The 6,879-nt window shown below is 45.2% G+C and overlaps 1 long non-coding RNA gene across 1 annotated transcript; it reads left to right on the top strand.

Moving 5' to 3' along the window:
• The first annotated feature begins 3,667 nt into the window (after window positions 1-3,667).
• Window positions 3,668-6,402, top strand: LOC123128919 (uncharacterized). Its single transcript, XR_006463497.1, has 2 exons — window positions 3,668-3,926; window positions 4,696-6,402. It is a non-coding gene; the product is annotated as an uncharacterized lncRNA (long non-coding RNA).
• Window positions 6,403-6,879: the final 477 nt, after the last annotated feature.

Below are 6,879 nucleotides of genomic sequence, written 5' to 3'. Positions count from 1 at the left end.
CCGGAGTACCGGGAGGTTACCGGAACCCCCCAGGAGGTTAATGGGCCTTAGTGGGCCTTTACGGAGAAGAGGAGAGGCGGCCAGGGCTGGGCCGCGCGCCCCTCCCCCTAGTCCGAATAGGACAAGGAGAGGGGTGCGGCGCCCCCCTTCCTTCCTCTCTCCCTCCTCTTTCCCCCTCCCAAGTCCTAATCCAACTAGGAAAGGGGGGTCCTACTCCCGGTGGGAGTAGGACTCCTCCTGGCGCGCCCTCTCTCCTGGCTGGCCGCACCCTCCCCCTTGCTCCTTTATATACGGGGGCAAGGGGGCACCCTAGAGACACAACAATTGATCATTTGATGTTTTAGCCGTGTGCAGTGTCCCCCTCCACCATAGTCCACCTCGATAATACTGTAGCGGTGCTTAGGCGAAGCCCTGCGTCGGTGGAACATCATCATCGTCACCACGTCGTCGTGCTGACGAAACTCTCCCTCAACACTCGGCTGGATCGGAGTTCGAGGGACGTCATCGGGCTGAACGTGTGCTGAACTCGGAGGTGTCGTGCGTTCGGTACTTGATCGGTCGGATCGTGAAGACGTACGACTACATCAACTGCGTTGTGCTAACGCTTCCGCTTTCGGTCTACCAGGGTACGTGGACAACACTCTCCCCTCTCGTTGTTGTGCATCACCATGATCTTGCGTGTGCGTAGGAATTTTTTTTGAAATTACTATGTTCCCCAACACTAGCAGGGAAACTACACATCATGAGGTACGAGAGAAAGTTGCAAATCATGGTTAGACAGTTGGCCGTGGCAGTATACGAAGTTGCACATCCACTGTTAGTTTTGTTGGCCGATGTAGCAAACAGTGAAGCACATCCACGGGCAGGGAAAAGTTGCAGATCAACTACTATGTTGTTGGCCTAGGCAACAGACGAAGTTGCACATTTCATTGGAAGGAGGTAGTTTGGCACCATCATTAAAAACTACGCGTTTACGGTATAGGAGAAAAGTTGCACATCCCTGTCAGGTAGTTGCACACCGACGGCTAGGCAGTTGCACAAAACAGAGAGAAAATTGCACAAAAAAATTTCGTCAAAATATAGCCATGCGGGATCTAGTTTCGAAGAGCACGCCACAAAGGTTCCAAAAGTAAAAACGGATCTTAATTTCGATACGCGGTTTGGAAGTTATGGTTCTTAAAAAAAATTAAAACGCGAAGTGTGTTCACATTTTACGTGGGTGCTTTGCAATTAATTTTTATTTATATCATGTTCACACCTGTTTACTTTTCCTAATATGAATTAGGAGGACAAAATATTTCCTTTTTCGACCGGCCACTACGGAGCGCTAGCGGGCCAACGGCCACCCGCTAGACGCATCCTAAAAAGAAAACAGCGACTGCTTGGATAATTATGTTTTTTTATATTACGAAAAACATCAATAATGTAGAGGGGAATGAGATGCCAACGATAGGTATATGCTCTTTTTCTAGATTATTATTTTCATTTAAAAAAAGGGATCCGTGTGGAGAAATGTTTTTTTAGAAGAACGTGTGGAGAAATTAATAAGAGATTATTTTATTGGGCCTTGGGCTACTTCGTGGGCTGGATCATAGTGGACCAGAATAGGGTGGCATAAAAGAAACACACCGCTGCCTCTTCGTTCCCGTCAAAGAGAGAGAGAAAAAAAATACACCCAACACTTCCTCCGTCACCGCTGCCACGAGTTCTTTCTTATCCATCGCCTTTGCGAGCTCCTTTCTATCCATCCATGACCTCTTGGAGGATGCCTGCGCCACCGCCGAGCAGAATAGGTGGCCGGCCGGAGACGGGGGAGGGCTCGCCGGAGACCGGAGAGGGCGAGGGAGATGGAGGCGATGCGCGGGAATTAGACATCCTAGATCCACGCGGCGGAGACGAACGTGGGGCTGAGCATCGGAAGACGCCGCCGGCCGTGCACTCCGAGATTGGCCGCTGTACTGCAATCGAGGCGTATTGCCTGTAAGATGCTACTGTACACTGCAATGATAAGGATCGTTCTTGAAAATAGGATAGTTCATACTGTATGTGTTATCTGGCTGGTTGCATACAGGATTTCTGTCACACACATACGCTTCTGTAATTACCATCAATAGTTGTGAATGACGAGATTTCTTATTCAGTACAGGAGGATGTATTTGTTTTTTTTTTTATGACAGCGTAGTAACCGTGGTGATGATTACCTTCTGCAAGGCGAACCAAGGTCTTGTTTCGGGTAATGGATTCCATCAGCAACTGTGATTTGTCTTCCATTTTTTGGTGCTTGCAATGCATTTGTTTCGTTCCTCTTAAATTATCCAGATTACGCCCTTTGCAACGTTGAGACATGCGTTGCAAGTTGCTGATGCAAGAGTTACCCTCTGCCTGCTGTTCCACAGAAATGCCATGTTAAGAACAAGGATGCCAGATAGTTACTGGATGAGCTCTGTTTTATTGGATGGGCTCTGTTTTCTTGCATACCTAGTAGCAAAAAAACTGCCATGGGGGTGCTGTCCAGAAGCGATGTTTTTGTCTGCGGTGTCTTCAGGTTGGAACTTTGAGTTTTCTAAGACAGAATTTCGTACCAGGTCAATTAGAATGTGTAACGGAAATGGAGCTTATGCCATCTTATCCTCATAGCATTGTTACCGTGAGAGTATCTTCCCCTGAAAAAAGGTGGCCGCATGTAGTTTTGGTTGACTCTAACAAATCTACCGGTAGTTTATTATTCTGGTAATTTGCTATGCCTGCCTGCCAGCTGCCCAAATTTGGGATTGCTTCAGGAGTTATATCGAGCGACATATGTGTAGATGGCGCTTTTGCAAAGTAACGTGTCATGCAGTAGTCCCCTGTGTAACACCAACTAGTTCTTACTAAGGGGTTCCTCCCTTATTCGGATTTGCCTTTCCATTTTGAAGTCTACTTGGTACGAAATTCATAGAACCAATTAGTTTGGACAACAGTGTTCTGCTTCCCTATGTTTATGTTGTGCCTTGTGGTCCCATGTGATCTAATTTGCAGCTGCACTGGTTTGATCCAAGCTGTGCTCCCTCTATGTATGCCTTGCTATTCCAAACAGCATTGGTTATTTTCTTTAGTTCTATATTTACATGATCGGCTATCACTGTTTATGATGTTTACTACGGTAGCACCAAAAAATGATGTTCCGGATATATGTGCAGACTACTGAATGTGTCCAGGCTTTCTGCATTTGGTTTGCAGGTGGCAAAGTTGGTTCTTGAAAATGTTTAGAACGATCTTGATCCACTGGAGGTTCTGCGGCCAAAGCTGCCATCTAATTTAATTGTTCTGAGTTCTGCCTTTTCAGATTAGGTAACCAGAAGAGTCACAGTTGCAGGACAATATTGTCAGAAGGACGGAATCTGACATCGAACGTCTTGTGTGGTCAGAGCATGAACCATATGCACCCAAACCTCTTCTCAGTATGCATGTAAGGATGGGGGACAAGGCATGTGAAATGGCAGTGGCTGTGTGCCTCTGCCGACGGAGTCTCACCAACATCTGTCTCTCTACTCAAATGCAGGCAAGTTTAGCTCCCAATTCCTCCATTTGGTGCTATTGCAATATATCCTGCTTTTTATTGCATTTCTGCAGTTAGTCTGAACTCTGAAGTCTGAACCTCAGCTCTCATAATGTTTGAAACGCAGGAAGTTATTGGCAGAGCTGAATGAACTCTATCCCAATTGGAATTTCTACTTCACAAACATGACGGCAACTTGACCATGGAGATGTACGAAACCAGTCTTGGCTGCAAGACCGGCACAAACAACCCCCTCATCAACTTCATGGTGAGCAGATTCCTTCATTCGAGTGCTGGGATCGATGGGGTGCTACCTTGTCGATGGAATGATGAACGCCAGAGGAAAGGTTGTGTCCGAATATCTACCGGTGAACAGGGATAGATTCTGGTAAGTAAGCAACCTGAAAGCAGCAATGCCTTGTCGACCGTCTCGTCGCGCCCACAAATATAAGATATTATGTCATAGTTTGCTTGCTTGTCTGTAGAGCAATATAGGTGCTAGCCTTTAGCCCATGACGAAACTTATGAACCAAGTAGGAGAGCATGCTGTACTTGTGGTATCAAATCAGGCCCATGTCTTTTGATCTGGTATCCACTGAAGGCCATACACATATATTATCTTGGAGGACCAACATATTGTGGAAAAGAGGATGCACTTACTCGATTTGCAGTGGCACGCATAATGCGGATGAGTGGTACACGAGAGATCCAATTACACAACTTCTCTATAGTTGTATGACAGTAACGGCTGCCCCATGGAAAAGAGATTGACAGGCACACGTTTCCTGCATCCTGGAATAACCTGAACCTTTTTCCTCTTTAATTGTCAACCATTTGATTTCCTCAAGATCTTACCAGAAAATCTCTACCCACCAACTTCAGGTAGTGAATAATAACTAATGGGTCATCTCTAGGTTGAGAAAGTACTCACTCATCTTTACTTAAATTAACTTTGAGTGGTTATTTGCGCCAACATTCAGTTGGTATGAAACCTATGTATAGCATGTCAAATGTGCTATATTTCCGAATGTGAAACCTATGTCGCAAGTGATACGAAAAGAATGTCAAATGTGCTATTTCTGAATAGAGAAAGGAATGGTATAGCATGCATGTATGCACTCAGATTTTTATCCAAACTTTTCCATGTCAATATGCAGATCCTTGCCAAGGGTGACGCACCTGGTCCCTGCTCAACCATCCATTCACCCACTGCTTCGGGAGATAGATGGATGGACCCTGAAATAGACACTGTAACAGCGCCCTCAAGGAAAAGATGGCACAACGTAGTACCGGGTGAGTGCAACACATCACTGGATCTGAATCAGGGTGCTAGTGGCCATGAGCTCACTGCGTTTCGGTTTGTTCCCCACTTGAGGTGGGATGGTGAGGCTCCTTTCGGGTCCAAGTCGGCAATGGGTCGATCGGTCGACTGTGTGCGAGGTGCAAGCGCGTCATTGGCGCCTCGGTGGATCCATTGGCCTGGTGATTCAGCTTGGATGAGGGGCAATGCAGCAGTGGGTTCAGTCAGCAAATGGTTTCTGTTTGTGGGTGAAACTGTGTGAAATGGATTGGCATGAAATGAAATTCAGAAAGCAGTAGAAGTGCACTGCATTTTTCTCTTTCTGAAGAAAGTGTGTGCACTGCTGCATGGTTAATTATTGGGATGGCCTCAATGGCAATGTTAGGTATCAGATAGTGGTATATTCTCATGAGAGTACCAGATGGATGCCATCCTTATCTGACAGGTGGAGATTCTACATAGCAGCCTATCAGTGCATGGAAAAACTGGTATGTTGATGGAACTCAAGGTTGCTCTGAAGAAACTAAAGCAAACAACAGAGATCAAGAGAGTGCAATCTTCTCCTTTTCTTTTGCTGAGTGGAATGCATCTTTTCATCTGGACTGTAGGCTACAATCAACTCAATTTTGTTTTCTCCAAATGAAAAGATGGAAAAGAAAGGGTCTACCGCTACAAAGCAGGTGATCCTTTTTTTCCTCCTTGGAAAACAAATACCCAAATGCTGCCAAAATATGAGATATGGATATGTGATATGTCACTCATGGTGATAAGAGGTTGCATTACATGCTGGTGACAAAGCATGCAGACCACCAACAGTTTCAGTCGCCTAGGACAAGACCCCAAGGTCAGCTCGCTGCAACTGGCCAAAGCATTTCCGGCAAAATTTTGGCCTCTATCTCGAGGCCATAAACTGACTGAACAACTTCGCTGGACAGATACGTCGCAAATCCGGTCGAGTCGGTCGGCGTCGCATTCACGATTAATTTTCCACAAAAATAGAAATAAAAAGGGAAAAATTGCAGAAAAGGAGAACAGGAAAAAGATGAGCCGTTTCTCTTTACAGCTGAAAACCGCTATATCGGGCGCCTTTTGCCGTGTATCATCAGATCAGCCGGAATTGTGAGGAGCAGAGGCGAGCGGCACTTGGGTTGGGAGACGTCAGCCTCCACCCAACCAACACCTGCACCGGCTAGGCTCATCCTGCCCACTGGTTTAAGGTAGCTATTTAAGTGCAGTCCCTGTCTGAAGCTCACCACAGCAGCTGCAAGTTTCTCGGCAGTGCAGATCAGAATCAGCAGATTATTTTGTTTGAACAAACAATCAAAAGTAAGTTTGGAAATTCAGAGATCTATGTGACAGAGACCTGCTTCTGTCCACTGATTGCAACCACTTATTGGTAACCTCTTAGCACACCTACCTGTGCACAGCCCACTTAATGGGCTTTGGGTGTGTACACATTTATGCATCACCATCTACTATTATTTTCTGAAAAATAAAATCATGATCTACTCTTGAAAGTGGCAATTCACTCCGCCTATATCATATATATTTGCAGTGGTTTTAATTTTTCAATGTCTCTTTTTGGGACATATGGCTATGTTTGTGATATTCTTTTCGTGTGCGATATGAACAGGCAGAGCTTTCGCCATCCATTTTTAAAATACTTTAGAAGAATAGGTGATCTTAAAGCAAATATAAAAGGAATGTGACTGAAAGTAGTGAACTGTGCCGATGATAATAGCTTTGGATTACCGAAAACGCCGCCCACACGCACACTATCTTCTTTTCTAGGATGTAAAGCTAAATTCAGTGACCATTTCAGTTGCATTATACGTCTTTTTGCAGAAAAAGAGTACAGGAAAATTTAGTACCATTGCTAAAAAAAAGCTGAATTATCAGTTTGGCCCCAGCTCAAATTTCTTTCTCGCACACGATACAGCACCATTCGCTTCGAGCTTTTCCTAATAAAGACAGATAGATAGAAATGGCGTCCCTCACTCATAAATGATAAAATCCTTCATGTTAAGTACAGCAAAACAGT

This window comes from Triticum aestivum, chromosome 6A (genome assembly GCF_018294505.1).
Source record: "Triticum aestivum cultivar Chinese Spring chromosome 6A, IWGSC CS RefSeq v2.1, whole genome shotgun sequence".
NCBI classification, from domain to species: Eukaryota; Viridiplantae; Streptophyta; class Magnoliopsida; order Poales; family Poaceae; genus Triticum; species Triticum aestivum.
Note: the sequence above shows the minus strand (reverse complement) of the source record. Positions and strands in the feature narration are given on the sequence as shown.